Source organism: Xyrauchen texanus, chromosome 28 (assembly GCF_025860055.1).
Source record: "Xyrauchen texanus isolate HMW12.3.18 chromosome 28, RBS_HiC_50CHRs, whole genome shotgun sequence".
Taxonomy (NCBI): domain Eukaryota; kingdom Metazoa; phylum Chordata; class Actinopteri; order Cypriniformes; family Catostomidae; genus Xyrauchen; species Xyrauchen texanus.
In genome coordinates this window covers 36891302-36915134 of record NC_068303.1, presented here as the reverse complement: position 1 = coordinate 36915134, position 23833 = coordinate 36891302, and positions in this window count along the sequence as shown.

The following is a 23833-nucleotide window of genomic DNA, read 5'->3' as shown; positions in this document are numbered from 1 at the left end:
TATTATATTGCTCTACAAAGGTAGATCATTTTCTATCAGGCATTAAAAATAAAGGCTGAGCTTATACATTTATTTTACCAGCTCTACTTCCCTGTTAATTTATTATTCAATTTAACAATCTTTACATCAGGGGTCTATTTTAATAAAATAAAAACAAACTTTTAATGTTTGTCGCAAAGCGGGCAAGTTTACTTATTTTTTTCTAAAACATTACCTGTTTACATGCTAAAAGGGTCATGATGCGGGTCTCCTTTCAGCACACAACAGAATAACACCGGCTGCATGACTATGATAAATGATTACTGCAAAAGATAGATTAACATACGAAGGGACTTCAACATTTCTAAATTGCACAAATAAAAAATACATATACATAATATTCATCTCTGGCTTGCTTTTGCTCGCATGTCAATGATGCCGAGATCTACTTTTATATTTAATTTAATCACTGAGAAGGTTTACCTGCAAAGTAGCACCAAACATCACAAGCAGCCTCAAGAATGGACACAGTGTAGCCATATAACATTTTTCCTTGAGCAGAATATTGCATTACAGATCGCTAAATTTGTTCAAAGGGGAAAGCAAGATAGAAATAACGCACTTGTGTGCATGGTTGCCAGATTGCACAAAATAAGTATAACATTTCCAATTTACACAAGTATAAATCTCAAACTGGAGGTGTTGCGTCTCTTATCTGGCAACCATGAGCATGATAAACGCTTGTGGAGATGCGTTAGGTCCCAATGCAAGTTAACTGAAATATCCAATGAAAAAAAAAATGCTTTTACGATAAATGAGCCACGGGCAACATTAAACCATGTGGAAGGCCTGATCCAACATCCCATATGTTGCCCATGTCTATCTTAGAGTGATCATTGTGTAGTTTGATTAAATATGATTGTAAATTTTGTATAGAAATTAAATAAATAATAAGTGTATTTAAAACCCCTGTGAGCAAGTTGAAGGCGACTGTGGCAAGGAACACAAAACTCCATAAGATGTTGGTTAATGGAGAAAATTAACCTTGGGAGAAACCAGACTCACTGTGGGGGCCAGTTCCCCTCTGGATAAACAACATGAATATAATACCAATAATAGTTATTTATGTGTAGTGCAAGTCATGGTTTTAAATTAGTAAATTAAGCGTTAAGGTCAACTGAAAATACAAATACATAATTTATTTTTTTTTACTTTTGGATTAATAACTAACATCTTTGAAGTCCATCCTGGATTAACTGCATAAATTCACATTGATGCATTGTCCTTTGTTAGTTTGCTGTTGAAGGCAATTAATTGATAGTCTATGTATTCCATTTCAAGAGTGTTATCCATCAATAGAAAAAGGTGATGTAGGCAGAGATTAATGAGGTGCAGGTAATTTTGGTGAGGTTCCGTAGAGTCGGAACGGAGATGGATCTGGCTGGCACTGATAACCTCAGGATATGAATCCCAAGGTTGAGACATGGAAACAAAAACAAATTATATTATCGCAGATGCCATTAACTTTTATGCAAAGTTATAGATCATGATGGGTGTTTCTGGTTCCATCAGACCTAACTAAAACAGCCTAATTGTGAGTTGAAGGATAAATTAGGTCTATGCCTGGCTAGATGAGTCTTTAGTCTAGATTTAATCTGAGTGAGTGTGTCTGTATCCCAAACAGTGTTAACATGCTGACAAATATGGAAGTTGTTTTTAAACCCTGTCGAGGCACCAAAACTGATTAACTATTACTGAATTTAGGTCTGTCACGATAATTAATTTATCGACTTGTCATACGATATATGGACATGACCTTGATCATTTTTGCTGGCCTCGATATTGCCCATTGTGTTTACATGCATGTTTGTTTACATAAGAATGAATGTCACCAACATTTTAGCCAGTCGCTCTGCTTCTGTCCTCTCGTCTGCTCTATGTGTCGGAGGAGGGGCTCAGGCAGCACACACACACACACACACACTCACACACAGAGGGGACAGCAACAGGTGAAGATTAGGTGTTAATCGAGGCTAATAGGTGTTTTTCCTGATGACTGCTTAATTCAAGGCAGAATGTTTGGAAGAATAAGTCCAAATGGACTTGGTTTAAAAGCTGCATTCTACAGTGTGGGAATATTTTGGCTTCAAGCCGAATAAGAGAGGAGAGCCCATTAACGACGAAGCCGGTATGTCGAATTTGTTTAAAAACAGTGGCAATACAACTAACTAGGGCTGGGTGACATATCGAATACCCACAATATAATCCAGATGATTTTGCTGGCCATATATAATTCATCAATATTGAGAATATCGCGATGATTTTAATGAGCCTTTTATTTGGCCAGTAAGTTTCATAGAGTGCAGCAGTAGACTAATTTCATGATCCTTAAGGGCTGTATATAATTAATCAAAATAACATAAGAAATGGAGATCTGATCATATGTGATAATTTCACTGCCAAAGGCTGCTATTAAAGACAGATAAACATGGTCTGTTTGCGCTTCGGAGTGAACCAGCAACACGCTAATCTGTGTGCACACGCGGGGGCTCGTGTTTGTAGCTATAAAGTTATTAATCAAATCTACATACACGGAACAGTAAAAGAGAGTTTGAAAGTGGATCACAAGATGTGAAACATTGCGGATCACAAGATGTGAAACATTGCATTTCCCGTTTCAATAAAAGCTCCTGGTGAAGGTGAAATAAAAACTACTGCACATGCGTTGTCAAAATAATAAAAAAAAAAACAGTTTAGGGTCAAGTAAATAGAACAGACATATTAATTTATCTTTAACAAAGCTTATCCTAAAAATAATAATAATTCAGTATCATATTATAGTTATAAACTTGACTGGGTTCCACAGTAATAATTTAGTATGATGCAATATTAAAGTAGTTTATGCACACCTTGTTCTTTCACAAAAAAAAGGTTTTATAAAAAATATGTGAAGGAAAATAAGATTTTGATTAAGCTTTCATGTATTATTGTTTGTTAAACATATGTATAACCGTGCAAATCATTGAAAATGTATTAATTAATTTAGTAAACAACTATGGGAAACCTGCCTTCATAGTTAAAAAAAAAGAAAAATTCATACTTTTGAAATATTAATTCTATTTGGCTACAATGGCTGTTTAGATTAAATGATCTGACAAAAAAAAAACAACAAAAAAAAAACAACACATGACAGAGAGAGAGAGAGAGAGAGAGAGAGAGAGAGAGAGAGAGAGAGAGAGAGAGAGAGAGAGAGAGAGAGAGAGAGAGAGAGAATTGATTATTACACACTCTCACTCTAATTTTTTAAACTATATTTTAAATATTTATTTAGGCCTTTTTATTGAAGTTTTAAACTTCAGGGTCAATAAAATGTTAAAATGTATTATGTGTCATGTAAATTTAGACCTATTACGTCGCATACGCAGACAGAGGAGACTGTCTGCGTATATATTAATATATTAATAATTTCTTAAATATTATATTGTCAATGATAAACTGTGAAACATGCAAGAAAGATATGTTTTAGTTGCATTAAATGGACTTACGAGTGATTCAAAGCACTCTTTAATTTACAAAAGTTTTTACATACTGTACTATATAGATAACAATTATTTTGGGAAACGTGCCATAGAGATTAAGTACCACTTAAGTGCTACTTACATTCTACTACTAGTGCTTCGGGAAACCCAGCCCAGCAAAAATACTCTGGTAATTTCACAGTAATTGTCTCCTCTAGAGTTTCAGGAAAAATCTCAAGAATGTCTCAAACTTTGCTCAGATTTGTCAAGATACCAAAGTTTGCAATAAAGAGTTCCACCACTTTAGAGCATAGTATTTCCAGACTGAGTGCACTGATTCTGCAACAGTAGGTCAAAATTGTTCAGCTGAAATCAGTCTGTGCTTATGCCTCCAGTGGCTGAAACTGGAAGTGCTGTTGAACACATGAGCACTTGTGAGCTCCAGTTTCCAGATGAAATGTGGAACAGAGTGGTGCCAAAAGCTGGTTGTATTTTTAAATGATGTCATACAGTCATCAGGAATATATATTTAATAACTTTACCCCCAAACCACTACCCAGAGCCAATTCTAGGGGCCCTGGGGGCCCTAATCAAAAACATAACAACCACACACACAAAAAAAACTTCCCTATCTTTCAGTAACAATCATTATTTTTTTTGCAATATATTTGCTTTGCATATAGGTTCAAAAGCTGGCAATGACATCTCACAACCACTCTTTTTATGAAAAATGTATGAGCTAATCCATAGTAGATGTTGCTAAGCTAAAGTTGATAGAAACAATTATATATCATTCTATCTATGATGTAGCTAATAACTCTCTTCAATGTGTGCTCTTCTCTCTTTCTGTATATATGTAACACACCATATGATAGTTTAAATGTGCTCTTGCGATTCAGATTGGATCATTTAGAGGTACTGGATGATAATCCAATAAAAAAAATAAAAAAGTTAAGTAAACATATGATAATCCATAAAATTGTCTCTAATTGCACACATATTTGGACTACAATTTCTAATGGATGTTGTTTACTGAAGCCACACAATGACAAAAAGACGAGAGCTTACACGCTATAATGGACATGTGTGTATTATTACATGCTTATGTCCCTAACTCTTGTTTTGATTTGATATGTCAGATGTGTACTCCTGGTATAAATTAAGGAAATATTCTCAATGTAGCATTTCTATCATAAAATAGTGGTGAAATATCAAAACTGAAGATTTCTTTTTCTAATTATGTATAATTTGTCCAGATTAAATATGAATTGTATGGGAAATAATTGATGAGAATGTAAACAATACCGGTCACGACTTCTCCGGCTCCTCCTTTTTTCCTCTTCTGACTTTCAGATTGGTACATCGAACGTCCTCTTCATGATGACTGCATCCCGCTCTTACTTGAATTTGATCGTAACTAAAGGGATGGTGGCCCCCTAGGGGGGTTTCGAAAATGTCATTCTAGTGTACTAAGCATTGCCAATCATTGGTTTCAAATGTCATTGCAGTAAACTACTAGTAATTTCCACCTGCGGGGGGCCCCCTGCCAGCTTGAGGCCTGCCTTGCCTGTCCTGTAGATATGCCTCTACCTCTGCCCCTACCCCCTTACCCAAACCTAACAGTGGAGGTAAAATGTAATTTTTGAGGAAAATGTAATCTCCAAACTTGCATTCATCATTGCTTAGGTAAACTTGATCCGTAACTTGTGTCTTTGAGGCATCTGACGCAACACGCTATCAGTAGCCCAACCGGAAAAGTTAAACATGTTTTAAAAAAAAAAAAAAAAAACTGTCAGGGTACCAGAACATTCAGTAGCAGCATGTTACCATGTATTTGTGGTATTTTAGCTCAAAACACTGTGTCTTATTCACAAAACACGCAGTCCAGCTTTAAGAACAGCTAAATGTGGAATATTTCTGTGCCATTTAAGTCATTGTCATTCTGTTTATGCATAAACAGCTCCTTTACATGGACTTGAGGTTTATTATGAAATGCACCAGATTCACAAAAGTCAACGCTATTTGCCTGTTGCAATTAACAATGTGCTAATATCTCCCTCGAAAAGCCAGTTGTAATAAAAATTTTCAAGTGCACTTTCAGGCACACTTTTGTCAGTTTAAAGAGCTGATTCAGATGCCTAGATTTAAAGTTCAACCTCGCAGTCAGAAAAGGCCTGCGAGATAGGGAATAAAGCACAACAGTCTGGTTCCGGAAGTAAAAATCTGATAAATATATTTTTTTTCAATTTCTTTATAAATCTTTAAAAGTAGACCTACCGTGAGCTCTGTGGTTGTCAATCAATGGTATGCTTCTTTTGAAGCCATTAGTCAGTGTTTTAAAAAAAAAAAAAAACACACAATTAATAACGGAATTCCTGGTGTGTATCTACACTAACCACAATCCTGAAGGGAAATTAATTGCCAATCAGAGAATCATGCCAAGCAAAGTGTGCCAAAAAAGCTCTGCAGCGACCACCCACTTCAAAGATGCACCGTGAATGACGGAATCGAGTTGTCTCCCTACAATCTCAAACTACTTATATTACTATCAAACTACATATACTTATATATACATACAAATATCTGAATATTTTGCAATAAAAATCAAAATATTTTGTTTCTGTACTTATAATCCATCCATCCATTCATCCATCCATCTATCCATCTTCTATTAGCCGGTTAATCTATGCAGGGTCTATGTTGGTCTATCCCAGCTGTCTCCTGCCAAAGGCAGGGAAACACCCTGGACAGGTGGCCAGTCCATCACAGTGCAACACACACAGACATACATATTCAACCTCTCTCTCACACTTATGGGAAATTTAGGGACTCCAGTTAACTTAAGCTGCATGTCTTTTTGGACTGTGGGGGAAACCGGAGCACCTGGAGGATCCCCACGCGAACACAGGAAGAACTTACAAATTCCACACAGAAAGGCACAGGGGTCCCAGTTAAGCAGGGAATCAAACCTGGGACCTTCTTGCTGTAGAACAATTTACTATTTACAATTTACAGTAAAAATTTCATCAAACTGCTCAGTGATGACTCTTAAGACATTACAAATATTACAGCATAATTTTCTGTTAAGTTGCTTTGAAATGATGTGTGTTGTGAAAAGCGCTATACAAATAAAAATGACTTGACTTGAACCATTATAATAAAGACCCCTATAAAAAATTTATAGAAGATGACAAGGAAAAAGAGGAAAAAGCCAAACAGAGGTGTAAATATATTGTATTGTTTATCAAGGTGACAGACGCCTGCCCCGGATAAGATGTAGACAAAACTCTGTCACACACACACACTGACAGATGGAGGATACACATCTCTGCCAAAAGAAACCCTGGAAATGTAAGTGTAGTGTAGTTCTAGCAGGAAGACTACCAGCTGTACATCACACCATTATTTGGTTAGCTCCTAGCCAATCATGTATCTGTCATTGCTTTATATGTCTGCTTACAATCTATCACATTGCTGTATCAGTGTGCCATCCTCCACCCCACCTCCATTGGTTGAGTCCCATCCTGCACGGGGGTAGGCTCCAGCAGGATCTGACGGTTCGAGTAGCAATTTCCTCGGACCGCCAGACGGGCTCAGGCCAAAAAGAGACATTACATTCCTGTTCCATACTAGTCATCAAATAAATATAATGACAACTTAACTGAAGTCTTCAAGTCTTTCTGATAGAAATATTATTAATAGATGCTGACTTGATTTGCAACAATTGCAGCATCTTGGCGAGTTTTAATTGAAGCTATTTTAAGTTTTCAGTGTCGCCACCCATATCTAAAATGTTGCATAATTTTTCTCATTGAGATGTTGTTATCATTATTGTGGTGAGTTACAGCTCGATTGTATATGCCTGTCGGGTCACATGCCTGAGCTTTGGTTGTGTGTATGTGCTCTTTGTAGGAATAGTTTATTCAAAACAGAAAATTATTTACAATTATATTGAATGGGTACTAAAGCTTTCAAGCATCAGAAAGGAAGCAAAACCACAATAAAAGTGTCCAGATGACTTGTGCACTTTACTCCAAGTCTTCTTAGACTTTCTCAACCTTTTGCAAGCTGGGCCCCCCCAAAGCTGGTTCATTGCAGTTGGGGCCCCAGTGCCCCCCGCCCCGCCCCATGCTTTATTGTTGTTATTATTATTATTATTATTATTATAATTGGCAGTAGCACCAGACTTCTAATGTGAGCTTGCAGGCATTATTATTATTATTATTATGAGTAGTAGTAGGCCTATCATCATTACTAGGCTATTGCTATATAATTATATGAGGTTACATGCTTTATTGTTGTTATTATTATTACTATTATTATAATTATCATCATCAGTAGGCCTATTATCATTACTAGGCAATTGCTATATAATTATATGAGGTTACATGCTTTATTGTTGTTATTATTATTATTATTATTATTATTATTATTATTATTATCATCATCATCAGTAGGCCTATTATCATTACTAGGCTATTGCTATAATTGGGAATTGGCACCAGACCTCTGATATTAATTTATGCTTTATTATTTTTATTATTACTAGGCCTAATAGTAGGCATCATCTGCATTTTTACAGAAGCTTGCTGGTAGGTGATGTTAATGTGAGACCTGAGCCTGCTTTGCCTTGCAAAGATCCTCAATTCTTGGCTCAATGTTTGATAAACATAGCCTCAAATCATCCTCGATTTGTGCACGATTGCGGTATTTCGTTTTGAGTGCAGTCATTTTTGAGAATCCTGCCTCACACAAATATGTCGACGCGAAAGGAAGGAGAATCTTCAAGGCGACGTCACAGAGTTCAGTGTATTCCTGCATCAATGCTGCCCAGAATGACGAAAGAGGGCAGGAGCTAAAGAGTTCCTTCAGTCTACTGTCACTCTTCAGCTCAATAAGCTGTTCCTGCATATCAATTGATAGCTTGTTTGCTGCACACAAACGGATCTCGAACCCACGCATAAGAGCGATAATCCTCTTTAAAGTACGTCGCAAATTGTTTTCTCATTGCTGACAGGTGCTCAGACGCTGATTGAAATAGGGAGGAGAAATCGTGTGACGTGCCTGCATCAGTGATAAAGTCTGCAAGGCTGGGGAACATGTCGCAGTTCCCTCGACTGATGCGGCCATGCCAGAGGTCTAGTTTTTGTGTGAAGGAGCACTTTATCTGCAAGGAGCAAAATATGAGTTTCGCGGCCTTGCAAAGACAGGTTGAGGCCATTCAAGCGGTCAAATATATCGACCAAATAGGACAGAGACGCAAGCCACATAGTGTCATCCAGATGCTTCGCCAGATCTGATTTGATTTCTGTCAAAAACCACTTCACCTCCTCTCGCAGCTCATACAACCGCTCTCGCAGCTCATACAACCGCTGTAACACACGCCCCCTGGAGAGCCAGCGAACTTCAGTGTGCAGAAGCAGCTGTTCGTGCCCTGACCCCATCTCCTGGCAGAGGACCCCAAACAAGCGAGAGTTTAGCGGCCGTGATTTGATGAGATTTATTATTTTCACGGATTGGTTCAGCACGGAGTCAAAGAGAAGCGGCATTTTTTTAGCAGCTAGTGCTTCGCGATGGACCATGCAATGTGTCCATTTCACAAGTGGAGCTACTTGCTGAACGCGAGCAGCTAGGCCACGCTCACGCCCCGTCATTGCCTGCGCACCATCCGTGCATAGGCCAACGCATCGGTCCCAAGCCAAACCATTTTCACGGATAAAAATATCAAGGACATTGAAAATGGCTTCTCCTGTAGTGTGCGACTGAAGAGGCCGGCAAAACAGGACATCCTCCTCAATCGCCTTGCCCCGCAGATACCTGACATAGGTGAGGAGCTGTGCCTGCCCAGCAATATCAGTGGATTCGATCCAGCTGCAGCGCGTAGTAAGGACTCTTTTTACGAACTCTATCAGTTGCTCTCTGATATCATTGGACATGTCTACAATTCTCCTAGCGACTGTGTCATTGGACAGTGGTACTGCACCGAAGTTTGGCTGCTGCACTATCGCCTATCATTATTCTGCACATGTCTTGCGCTGCCGGCAAAATGAGAGTCTCAGCGATTGTATGCGGTTTACCCAGTTTACCGATCCTTTTGGCCACTACATACGATGCCTCCAAACACTGTTTAGACACAGTGCTGTGCACTGAAATGGTTGCCTGTTGCTGATGGAGGCCATCAAGCTTTCTTTTAAAATATTCAGCTGGTTTATTTTTAATGCCAGCATGCTTTGTTTCAAGGTGCCTTTTTAATTTGCAGGGCTTCATACTGTCGTTTGCCAGCACCTCGGCACACACGACACACTGAGGTCTCAGATCAGCCGTGACTGCAAACCCAAATTGCAGGTATGCTTCATCGTACCTTCGAAGCTTTTTTGCAGCTGGTGGTGCGTCGGTTGGCTTGTTGGTCCTCACAAGAAATTTCTCCATTTTGATGTGTTTTCAATAAAGTTTAGGCAATATGTAACTGTGTGTGTGGTGTATGTTGAGAGACGTATCAGGGGCTAATCAGTCGGGACTTAGGCACAATCTTTAATTAAACTAACAAAATAATTATTTTGCAGACAATTCAGATTTTATTTTAATACTTAACGATTGTAGTCCTCGTCAGTGTGTGTGTGTGTGTGTGTGTGTGTGTGTGTGTGTGTGTGTGTCTTAGTCGTGTGGGTAGTTTAAGCTAAGTGTAGCTACTGCCTAGCAGTTAAAAAAAAAATACTGGCTAGGGCTGAGATTTGATCTAATCTTAAAAAAGAATGTTTGTGGGTTTAGTCTTTAAAAAGAATGTTGGGGTTTTGTAGTAAAGGCCTATATAAATCGAGAATGATAAGACTAGCGAGAGCTGGCACAAGCGAACTTGGCAAGAGACTAGACTAGAGTGAATGGAAAGCTATGTCGTGAGTCAATTTAAATACAGTGATTTATTTTTGTGTGAGAGTGAGTGAACATTTACATTTATACCCCGCTCTGTAAGCCAGGGCGGGAACGGCGGCGGCCATGCGCATGCGCGATTCATTTGCAGCCTGGACGCGGAGGGGTGTGTGTCTCCTCTCTGCTCTGACTGCTGCGCGAGGCTACTGAGAGACTGACCGCCTGTGAGTGCTTTTGAACGGGAGAGGGGCTCATGGCAGCACCCGCTGTTTGTTGAGCACAGTAGGCCTAACTGCAGAGTGATTCATGCTTTCGAGTCTCCAAAAACACCAGTAAAAGTCGCTGGATTTGTCGCTTTTGACAAAAAAAAAAAGCCGCCAGGAGGATGATTTGTTTGTGTTATAATCAGTGCTAATCTCTTTGCATTGGCAAATCATGACATTTTTACAGTGAAAAACAAAACTTGGAGATATTGCTGTTACAACAATGTATTGTTATTTATTTAGCATAGCAATATTCAATCGTGTTTTGAATGATTCAGTGTTGTGAACGAATCGGTTGAGTCAAAGATTCAATGACCCATTCACAAACATCTGTCTCATTCTTGATGAATCGGCCGTTTGAACGAATCGTTTGAATGAACGACTCAATGACTCGCTTAATGAAACCACTTATGCTTATAACCTGCATTTGCGCTCACTATCGACAAACCAATCAAATTTGTTCAAAACTTTTTTTTTTAAATCAGTCCAAACACAATTTAATTTTTATTCAGGAGTTATGTATATACAAAACTATAACTTTTTATGACAGTAGTTTAGTGATAAAAAAAATGTGCCCAAAACATTTTTTTTCCCAGTTTTTTTCCCTTCCATCGTAGCCTACTCAAGTGCCCCCGGGAGACCCACCGGTTGAGAACCACTGTCTTAGACCATACGATAACTTTGTGTAAGAAACAAACTCAATTTAGTGGATGACTTTAATAATACTTTTATAGTGCTTTTGCGTCCTTTTGAAAGCTTAAAGTAAAAGAGTGACTAGCACTTTTGTGTTCCACAGGAGACAGAAAGTAATACAGTTTTGAAACCAAACATTGTGGGAAGTAAATAATGACAGAATTTTCATTTTGATATGGAAATCATAACACTCTTCATTAAACTTCTAGTCATTGGCTTTAATTCGGGATGCAAAAAAAAAAAAAGGATGACAGTATTTACAGTCTTTCAGCTGTATAATGATATAGAGGTTCATCTTTAAAACAGCAAATCATCATGGAAATCAATTTCTTCATTCTACACAAACATAATTTACCACATTTTAAACCTCAAAGTACTAAGAGTGTAATATTACTTCACAATCTAAGTGATAAAAGCTCACCATCTTTACTTGAGGACAGGCCGTATAAATAGCAGCATTGTTTTAAAAAGATGCTTACAGATAATAGGCCACTTCAGGGGGTTCATAGACGGGAAGGAACATCAACGATTACGATCTCAAACCACTGTCTCAACGGCAACACCTCAGCACTTGAAATGACATATGATCTGATTACACATGAGACCAGAGACTTACGGAGGTTCTCAAAGTGTTTGCTCTAAGGAGCACCTGGACGTCTAACCACACACATACCTCTGCCAACGTGAGGAGATGTTGTTAGATGTTACCCTCACATGCTGATCTATGAGCAGTTGTGTGGTTTTGCCTGTATTGGTTGAAGTCTGGATTTGGCAAGGGATACTGTTCCCAGACCAGCATTTACGACAGCTGGCTGTGGTTAGAGCGATGCAGCAGCGAGCTGAGAACTGGCACAAAATTTAACCTCACACAGGAAGAGAGCTTACTTTATCTAGCCGGCTGCCTGTACCCTCCGCCATGCAGCAGAATGTGGGTGTGACACCTGCTTGTGTGTTGGGGGAGTGGGTGAACAAAACAGAAAGAGTATGTCTAGAACATAAATACATAACAGCTCCAATGGGGTTAAACACAAATAAAAATAAAAATCTGTGTTGAAAATCTTAAACGTACAAGTAAATACTGGAGATACGGAAATAACATTAAATAATAATTGTGTAGAATTCAAGAAAGAATTAGTTGAACTCAATGGGAGGTGGCCAGACACTCATAAGAGTTAAGGGACCCCTAATGAGAACCAAAATAATACTAATAATAACAATAAATGACATGCTTTGTTAAAAAAAAGGAAAGAAAAAAAATTATCTGACAAATTATAGTCCTGACAGAAAACTAAAACTTTTTTTTGCTGTTCTTCAATTCAAAATTAACAAAAGCTACACAATTTCAGAACATTTGTCACAACTTGATGATATTGAATCCATTTAAATGTGTAAAATGGAAGCTTACTTAATCCATTTGAGTTGGGACAACATGAACACTTTTGTGGTGATAAAGGCCCTGTCCCAACTGGCACACTTAATGTGGACTTGAGTCTTGTGACCTTTATTTGCTGAGTGTGCCATTTTTAAAATGTTGCATTCAGAGGTGCTCACGAGTGGCCCTTTTGTGCCCTCAATGCGCCCTTTGGCCCACAGCGGACTACTACCCAACAGTCCCCGCTGCAGATACTCTCGATCAATCACAGCGAACTGGAGTTTCCGTGCTTTAGGAAAAAACATGGCAGACGAAGCAATGTCAATTGCGGATTAAATATTTATTTCAATAACAGTTTTTTCTGATTGGCAATTACGTATCACTTTCTTATCTTTTGTATAAAGTATCACTTAGTCTGATGTGCATACCTGTTTCAAAACCTTATTTTATTAAGTTTTTTTTTTTAAGTTTTACGTTCTTTAAGTAATCCAACACTAAACCTTATTGTAGTGTACATTATTTTCAATGAGGATTTTTATATAATTGTCTCAATAATTGTCTCTAATATATTAAGGCACAAGAGAGTATTGTCCTGTACTGTACATATCTGTAGCTTGTAAGATTGCTTATATTTATTGATATTGCATCATTTGTTCTACCAGCAATATATATACCAACAGAAGTGTGGCTGTGTGTATTTTATGATCTATGGTGGTGTGTGATAGGTATGTTCTATTTTCTATTCATTTGACTGTTTTAAACACCTTCATGCAACCATCCAGGTGCTTGTGTCATTTTTATTCGTTCTCTAAATATTTAAAAAGATGGGGTTTTGTTTTGTTATATTTTAGCTTTTTTTTTCCAGAGGTTCTTGATTACATTTTCGAATGCTTTATTGTCAGTGTGTTGATTGGAATTATTGTATAAAAACAAATTGTGACGAAGGCAGGCAGAGAATGCGGATCTAAGTGCAGCTTTTATTAGTAAAAACAGGGAAAACTCAAGACAAAGAAAAACAAAGGAAACCTGGCACAGAGCATAGTAACACATGCAAGAACCAACAAAGTAAACAAGAAAACTAAGTGCTTAAATACAAAAAGGAACAAACAAGGGAATGAGGAACACCTGGGGAAACAATCAGGGAATGAGAACTAATCATAAAATGAAACTACAAAGGACTACAAAAACCAAACAGGAAACAGCAACTAAACTAAACTTCAACATAAAAGCACAAAAACAAAAGACAACAGTGAACATGACAGAGCCCCCGCTTTAAGGAGCGGATTCCAGACACTCCAAAAAGCAAAAAAAAAAAAGAAAAACAAAAAACTAATTGTCCAAGGGGTCAAACAAGCAGTCCAAGGGGGCACAAGAGGCAAACGGGCAGTCCAAGGGGCAAACAGGCTGTCCAAGGGGGTACAAGGGGCAGACAGGCAGTCCAAGGGGGCACAAGGGGCAGACAGGCAGGCGGCCACAGGACAGGGACTGGTTCAGGGGGCCTGGGAGGAGGCCACAGGACAGGGTCAGGAGGCCTGGGAGAAGGCCACAGGACAGGGACCGGGTCAGGAGGCTTGGGAAGAGGCCACAGGACAGGGACCGGGTCAGGAGGCCTGGGAGGAGGCCACAGGACAGGGACCGGGTCAGGAGGCCTGGGAGGAGGCTACAGGACGGGAACAGGGTCAGGGGGCCAGGGAGGCGGCCACAGGACAGGGACCAGGTCAGGAGGCCTGGGAGGAGGCCACAGGACAGGGACCGGGTCAGGGGGCCTGGGAGGTGGCCACAGGACAGGGACATGTTCAGGAGGCCTGGGAGCTGGCCACAGGGCAAGGACAGGTTCGGGAGGTCTGGGAGTCGGCCTCAGGACCACAGCCATGGAGAACTCCGAGTGCAGAGCCGTGGTAGGCGGAGCCATGGAAGTTTCAGGTGGCGGAGCCATGGAGGACAGAGCCGTGGAAGACTCAGTTGGCAGATCCATGGAAGGCTCAGGAGGCGGAGCCGTATTAGGTTCTGGAGACAGGGCCGTAGTAGGCGGAGTCATGGAGAGTTCTGGGGGCCGAGCCGTGGGAGGCGGAGCCATGGGAGGCTCAGGAGTTGGAGCCGTGGGAAGCGGAGCCGTGGAATGCTCAGGAGGCGACGTCGTAGAAGGCTCAGGAGGCGGAGCTGAGGGAGGCTCGGGAGGCGGAGCCGTGGAAGGCTCTGGAGACGGAGCCATGGTAGGCTCAGGAGGCGGCACCCTGGAAGGCACGGGACGCGGAGCCCTGGAAGGCGGAGCTGTTGAAGGCTCGGGGAGCGGAGCCCTGGAAGGCTTGGGAGGCGGAGCCCTGGGAGGTGGAGTCCTTGGAGCCCTGGGAGGTGGAGCCCTGGGAGGCGGAGATCTTGGAGGCTGAGCCCTGGGAGGTTCGGGAGGCGCTGGCTCTGGGACAGTCGAGGCTACAGGCGCTGGCTCTGGGACGGTCGAGGCTACAGGCGCTGGCTCGCTGACCGTGGCAAGCGTGGGCTTTGGCTCGCTGACCGTGGCAGGCGGAGACTGGGGAGCAGAAGCCTTTCCTCTTCTCTTCCTCCGGGCGGACGAAGCTGGCAATGCTGGCTCTGGGACGGACGAGGCTGGCAACGCTGGCTCTGGGATGGACGAGACTTCTAGCTCGTTGGCCGTGGCAGGCGTGCGCGTTGGCTTGTTGGCCGTGGCAGACGTGGGTGTTGGCTCGTTGGCCGTTGGCTCGTTGAGAGTACCCTCAGGAGCAAACCCCTCCAAAATCATATCCACGTACGCCATCCAAGTGTACTCACCAGTCTCCGGAAACTCCTCCCATCCTTGGGCAAGGAGGCCGATCTGGTAGATGGACTTAAGGTGTCGGTCCGCATATCCAGTGCATCTGGCAATGGTGCAAAACATACGTGAGTATTCAATTAAAGGGAGGTTCGCCCGGCTCAACTGGAGGAAGATTGCTGCTAGATCTATCTGAGGTTGATTCTTCTGTGACGAAGGCAGGCAGAGAATGCGGATCTAAGTGCAGCTTTTATTAGTGAAAACTCAAGACAAAGGAAAACAAAGGAAAACAAAGGAAAACAAAGGAAAACAAAGGAAAACAAAGGAAAACAAAGGAAAACAAAGGAAAACAAAGGAAAACTGGCACAGAGCATAGTAACACATGCAAGAACCAACAAAGCAAACAAGAAAACTAAGGGCTTAAATACTAAAAGGAACAAACAAGGGAATGAGGAACACCTGGGGAAACAATCAGGGAATGAGAACTAATCATAAAATGAAACTACAAAGGACTACAAAAACCAAACAGGAAACAGGAACTAAACTAAACTTCAACATAAAAGCACAAAAACAAAAGACAACAGTGAACATGACACAAATAGTCAAGAGTTAGTTTAATGTGTGTTCCTTGACCTTTTCTATATCAAAGACTTGACTTTTCAAATATATATATAAATATAATTGAATATATATATATTCAATAATAATAATAATAATAAATAAAAAACTTATATAAAAAACAACATCTGATTAAAGTCTTGAAGTCTGTCCCAAATGCACACTTTTAGCACCCTTGTGGACTTGCATCAGTCTGCACTCGCTTACGTTACCAAAGTTTGGACTCGAAAAGGACGGCAAGGGTTGAGCATGTTATTTGGGACAGGACCAATGTAGCATTGATGAAACTGGGCAGGGGATTTCCATTTCCCAGCATGCTTTGCATGGGGCTCAATAGCGAAAATGTGATAAATGTAATAAAATAAAATGTTATTTTATGTGTTGTGCAAAATGAATATTAAAGGGGATACTTGTTAGGATTTAATGTTTTATTTTGCTGAGATTTAGAAGAGTTCCTTTTATGTTGAAATTTTGGGGGTTACCATTATGGTGAATTGAGCCAATGAAGAGGACAGCTATATGTCGCACATGAATATAATTTAATTTCAGTTATGCTCCATGCGGCATCCAGCACCCTTTTCTCCTCCAGCGGCATTCGCGGGAGGAGTGCATGTAAATGCACACCTTCAACGGGAGATGGTGATATAAACACGGAGATGGTGTGCAACAGGGAAAGCCGTCCATCTAGCACAGGGGTCGGCAACATTTTTGACATGGAGTGCCATTTTTTATTTTCGTTATCAAAGGATGTGCCGACAACACCCCCATGCAAATGTATGCGATTTTCCCCTGGCGAAAATGTTTCTATTTTGTATTTTTCTAATTTAATAGTTTATTTTTCATTACAAATTATATTAAACAATTTGAGTGAAAAGTGAATTTTCAAAGCATCTAAAGTGCTTCAATGAAAGAAAACATCTTGGTTACTGATGTAACCGCCATTCCCTGATGGAGGGAAGGAGACGTTGTGTCGATGTAGTGACACTAGGGGTCGCTCCTGGGAGCTCCAGACATCTCTGATCTTTGAGAAAAGGCCAATGAAAATTGGCGAGTGGAATTTGCATGCCACTCCCTCGGACATACAGGTATATAAGGAGCTGGAATGCAAACACTCATCAGGTTTCGCACTGAGGAGCCGAGACAAGGTCCCAGGCCGATTAAGCGGGTAGTTAGGTGTTGTGGCAGGAGGGACACAACATCTCATTCCCTCCATCAGGGTACTGAGGTTACATCAGTAACCAAAAAAATTCCCTTTCTGTCACTCACTTGACATTGTGACCAAAGAGGAGGACACCAAGGAGACCACACACTGGCCGGAGGGGGGGGGGGGGCTTTAGTGTGGGAATACGACACATGGTCTTACCGAGTCTGGTCGGAAGTACGTCATGTGGGAGGGTCCCATGGTAGATCCAACCCGAAGGGCAAGGAATTACTACAAACACGGTGAACGGGGACAGAGGGGCCTCTGCCCAAGAAAGACGTGGTTTACCAACGGGAAACCCATTTGCGGAAATTACATCACACAGGGCTATCAATGGGATAACGAATGCATGTGGTGCACCTACCCCAGTACAGGGCCTAATGACACACATACTGGGCCGGCTGCAAGTTTCTCAGAAAACTCACGATCAAGAGGGCTAAGGAAGAAGGACATCCAGGGTCCACACTTTTGTGAACGCGACTAGGATAAGGAGAGCACATCTTCACCTCAAAGGAGAGCTGTACCCCCGGCCAGCTTTCCTGAAACCTAACTGTTTGAACCTGACAACACATGGAACGAAACCATCTCAACCCGGTTATTTGTAGAACCTCGCAAAAGTGTTGCTCAGCCCGCTGCTCTACAAATGTCTGCTAGAGAGGAGCTGTTGATCAGAGCCCAGGAGGCCGCTACACCCCTGGTAGAATGGGTAGCCCTGCAGGGTGTGCCACGTCCTGGGCGTGATATGCCATAGTGATGGCATCAATGACCCAGTGGGTGATCCTCTGTTTGGAGACTGTGCTTCCTTTCCTCTGTTCACCAAAGCGGACAAAGAGCTGCTCTGAGCTTCTAAAACTCTGTGTGTGTGATCCAAGTAGATTTGCAAAGCATGCACTGGACACAGCAACGCCAAGGCTGGGTCTGCCTGCTCCTGGGGAAGCACTTGCAGGTAAACCACCTGATCTCTGAACTGAGTCGTGGGAACCTTGGGCACATAGCCTGGTTGGGTTCTCAGGATCACACGAGAGTAACCCTGGCTGAAATCCAGGCACGGTTCGCTGACAGAGAATGCCTGCAGGTCCCCTACACTCTTAATGGAGGTGAGCACTGTCAGGAGGGCAGTCTTAAAAGAGAGCGCCTTTAGCTAAACTGACTCTAGGGGCTCAAATGCAGCTCCCCATAGGCCTCGAAGGACCATGTAGAGGTCCCACGAGGGAACGAGGCACGGCCTGGGGGGGGGGTTAACCTCCTCACGCCTCTCAGGAACTTGACAATCAAGTCGTACTTCCCCAAATATTTACCGTCCACTACATCGTGATGTGCCTCTGCAATCTCCGTGAAGGCACGAGGTGACAGAGACAGACCGAAGGGGAGGACGTTGTACTGGAAAGCAAACCGAAGGAACGTTCTGTGTCGAGGAAGGACCGAGACATGGAAGTAAGCGTCCGCCGGCTTTTTTGGGTACGGTGAAGTAGGGGCTGTAAAACCCCTTCCTTATCTCAGCTGGAGAAACAGGCAGGACGCGATCTCCGTGCGCAGTGCAACGGTGTTCTCGGCTCTCACTATATTGAAGTGGACACGTTGAACCTGGGCGGGCGCCTGGCGAACTGAATTACATAGCCGAGTCGGACAGTCCTGATCAGCCATCGCGACAGGTTGGGCAGCACGAGCCACACCCCTAAGCTCCATGCAAGGGGGACCAAGGAAACAACCGTGTCGGACATAACGGCAGGCAAAGCCTCGCAACAGGGCTGAGACTGAGGTGACAATTGTGGCCGTGTCGAGTCCAGGGATGTTGTGACCACTCCTGGAACAGCCTGGGACGGGAGAGGAAGAAGTTCATCCTCATAACCCGTGGAGACCATCACATCGGGGGCAGATTTGTGCCGCATCGGGGCACGCGGAGGCAGGAAGCTCCTGAAGTACAGGTTCCGGACTTCCTCGGGTTCTTGGCGGCCGTGAGACGGGTGGTGTCTGCATCCTACAGGTGGCTCCACGCTGAGGCCGGCCCACTGGGGCGGGCTGTGGCAGAGCCGGTTTTACCTCTTCAGGGGGCCGCCCTTGGCAATGAGCAGACGGGGTGCGGGCTGAATGGCCTCCATCTGCTTCCTTACCATCAAAAACTGCTGTGCGAAGTTTCCGACGCTGTCGCCGAACAGGCCGACCTGGGAGATAAGGCGTCAAGGAATCTAACCATGTCAGCCGACCAGGTTGAGCCAAAAGTGGCATTCCTGGACCACCATGGTGGACATCGCCTGCCCGAGAGACCGTGCAGTGACCTTCGTCACCCGGAGGGTGTGATCGGTCGCTGAGCGCAGCTCCTGCATTAATCCTGAGTCAGGACTATCCTTGTGCAGTTCTTTAAGTGCCTTGGCTTGGTGCACCTGCATGAGTGCCATGGCGTACAGGGCAGAGGCGGTGCGTCCAGCAGTGCCGTAGGCCTTAGTCGCCAATGACGACGTAAGCCAACAGGCCAAATTGGTATCAAATTACCAATGTTTGTAGAACAGCATTCTTCCACCTAAGAAATATTGCAAAATTATGGCATATGCTCTCAAGACTAGATTATTGTAATGCATCACTGGGAGGATGTCCAGCAAGATAAATAAATAAACTTCAATTGGTTCAAAATGCAGCAGCCAGAGTGCTGACGAGAACCAAGTAATATGATCATATTAGCCCCATTTTATCATCATTATATTGGCTACCTGTTAAAACCACTGGGGTGGCTTTCCCTCTGACGAAGTAAAGCTGCGACCACAACGTATTCAACGTATCCACGAATGCCACACACGGGTGTGTAGCACCCAAACACGTGAGACAGCGATCATGGCCGTCAGAAGCGGAGAGATAGCGACTGCAACCAGGAAAAACACACAAACTAAAAGCCATCTTGAAAAAGACGTTCGTAAGTGCCACTCTTTTAGTAGGAAATATTCTATTTTAGAGAAAATATGCTCTTTTTTTCTTATTAGAAAATATACTCTGCTGCTGAAGCGCCCAGGGGTGTTTCTCTGTACAACACCAGTGGAAATCTTACGGATTAATTGTGGGGATTTTCTAATTGCATTACGTGTTGTTCTGAAAGCAAGATAAAACAAATGAAACACGGAATGTAGGCTGTCATCCGCACAGTCTGACTGAAGCAATTAACAGAAAGTGAAGCGCTACCTGCTTGTGATGCGCAAATGGCTTGCACGCACTGCGTGAGTCTGTTGGGTATACTGCAGTCTCGCCCACATTTTAACTTTGTGTTTAGCCTCCGATTCAGCTCATAAAAACATGCTGTGTAATCATGAGGAGGGATTTCATAAAGATGTTGATTGGAATGCAGGTGCGGAATTAATATTAAAATGAAATATTCTGTTCCTCTCTTGCCGTTGCTGGTGTGCCAGTGATTACCCCTCCGCGTGCCAATGCTGGCACGCGTGACATAGGTACTCAACCCCTGGTCTAGCACATCGTCATAGAGTAAGACAGTTCCGTGGTCATCCCCCTGCCCGACAACTGGCAAGAGCCCTGTGGATTGGTGAGCCCCAGGGCCTCACAGTACCATAATACGGCCCTTCTGGTTGGCACAAGCTGCAGTAAGTTGTCATTGCTCAGAGACACACAGCAGTGAGAGTCGAACATTGGGCTGGACAGGAGCTTGTCCAGTATGATTTCCTGTAAAGCTTCTTTGAAACTATATATATTGTGTAAGTGCTATACAAATAAAAATGACTTGACTTGAATGTAAGCAATAACCATATGATGACATATTTTTTCTGATATAAAAAGGTCACATATTGTACACACAGTATATGCAACATATATTTCAAAATAATACAAAAAACGTCATTTTCATATAGGTAAATATTTTTTCCAAATATGATTGGAATAAGCAAATATATTAACAAAAAATTTATATATATATATATATATGTTCATCAGTTGCACCTTCAGGTCTATAAAAAAGATCACTATTTAAGTACTTTTTAACTATAAAACATTGCTTCTGTTCAGCAGCAGAATGCGCGTGATGCAGACGCACATGTGACACACCCGGAAGAGCAGCATTGTTCACAACTGAGTAGGAGGAGCACTGTACAGAACCTTCATTGGTTTTGGTTTAGATCTGTATTTGTATCTGTTTGTTTACTCACATTGATGCATTTGTCTTGGAGGTCCAACCGAAATAAAAAGAGATTACGTCTGTGACATGCCAACGTGAATACGTCACACGAGAGACCGCATGAACTCCACCTTCTCATGAATGTGCATACTGCTGGAAGCAGTGATTAATAGTTAAAAAGTAGTTAAATATTGATCTTTTTCACACCAAAAGTGATTGTTTCACTTCAGCAGACATTCATTTAACCAATGGAGTCGTATGGATGACGTTAATGCTGACTGCCTGTGATTTTTGGAACTTCAAAAGTCTGATCACCATCTACTTGCATTTTAAGGACCTAACGAGATAAGATATTTTTTGTATTTTTCTTAAAATGTATTCTGCTGAAGAAAGAAATCTGGGATGGCATGAGGGTGAGAGAAAGATGAAAGAATTGTAATTGTTTTAGTGAACTATCCCTTTAACAAAATTCTAAACACTTCCCCCTGTGGCGAAAGCGGTAAGTGTTGTTGGGCATATGGCCATGTGTGAGCTTAATTTTTCATGTGTAATGTCCATGGAGGGGCACCATATGTGAGTTATTTTCAGCTGTACAGGTTGAATTACAGTGAAGATGAATGCATGTATTTTCAACTGTACCCCCCTAACGGAAAACCCAAATGTAAACCTAATAATCAGTGGAGTAAAAAGTTAAAGTTAGAGGAAAAATGCAACCTCAGAATCACGCTTGTGACGGATTAAGCAAATGCAAATATTTCCTGGTTTTAATGCAGGATTCGAACCCAGTTATCCTACGCTGCTGACACAACCCACTTCCGGTCACACCACCACATACTGGAGCTGATGCGAAAATGTCTGATTGTCAGTGAGCCAGCATAATGTGGCTGATTTTACGGTACTGGAACTCTGGGAAACAAAATGCAGACTTCAAGTGTGATCAGGTTGCACTTTGTGTACTTAGTGTGCAGTCTTTGCCACGACAATATTTGTTTAAATAGAATGAAAGAAAGACTAATAGCAATTCATTATGCAACTATAACAAACCAGTCATCACCGTCAGTTACATTTCAAATGTTGACCATTCTATCGATGCAAGTCAAGGCGATATTTTTAAACTCTAAAAGTCAAAGCTAACAAATTTTAGCTTTAAGTGGAATCTGTACGTTAAACGATTCAGGATAAATTAACTGCCGAAATTTGTAGAGAAGAAGCGCTTGCAAGCACTATAAAATGAAAAAGAATAAAAAATCATATTAGAATGAGTATGATGTAAACCATATGTTCTGCCTCTTTTAGTCAGAACGCCTCCATCAAATCTCAACATTCTCACAGTGACAACAAGTGTTTGCTATTTTTTCAAAAGTGTTGGACTGCAAGAGTGTTGAAACTCATACAGCGCAGAGGGGCCAGAGGCGAGCAATGTGATTGATAATTGATTTGTTTGGGTTTCAAACCAAATCAATCAGTCATCCTCAATATGACAAAATCAGCATCACGGCACAATAGAATGTGGTCTATAGCGTTTGGCAGACCTTGATGTGCGTCAACACAAAAAGCGAGTGCTTGAATTTCCTCTGTGTCCCTCTTGTTTGGAAATATATGAGTGTAATGTGTGGATTGAGTTTAGCGTGTGAACTAGGAGCCAGACCACATCAGAAGGACTCTGCTGTGCAGGCGGACTGCGTGAAAGTGACTCTCTTCCCATACCCTGTTGATTCAATTCAATTGTTGATTCAATTGTAATATATTATGCTCACAGTGATGACTTTTGGATTTACATGTGGAATAGCATGACCGCCGTTAATTAGAGCAGGAAAATGTGGGACTTACCCACATGTATTAACATTTTTTTTAAGTCATTGAAATAAGAGTTTTTGCTACAAAATGATGTGAAACCCATCCTGATCACTCATTCATACAAAACAATATAGCCATTTAACTTTTGTAAGACACTTTTAGTGTTAGAAAGGTAATATGCGTGAACTATCATGAATATTGATTGTATATAAATACAAGTTTTTATTTAAAAGCAATATTTGTATGTCACTTGTCATATGTAAGCAAATTTGTGACATTGACCACGTTGATGTCAAAAGGTCAGATTTCCTTTCTTCCATTGAAGCACAAAAGATGCTTTTTGGAATATTCTAAAATCATGCTATAAAACATGATCATCAGGTTTTGCGCAAACTTGTGGAGTCCATGTCAGCTCCAGTGCATGCTGTTTTCATCTATTGCCATTTTCCAGACAGTATTATCTCTGGAACCCATAATCACAGCACTCATAGGCTGGTTTCTACACTTACTTTATTGACAAAAAATGCGCTCACTCAAACACATTTTTCCATTATAGCATCAAGAGCTCATGGCTACAAAAGTCAATCATGAATTTTATGTTTAATCACTGCGACTGTAAGCAACAATCGTAAATCGTAATGTTCAGA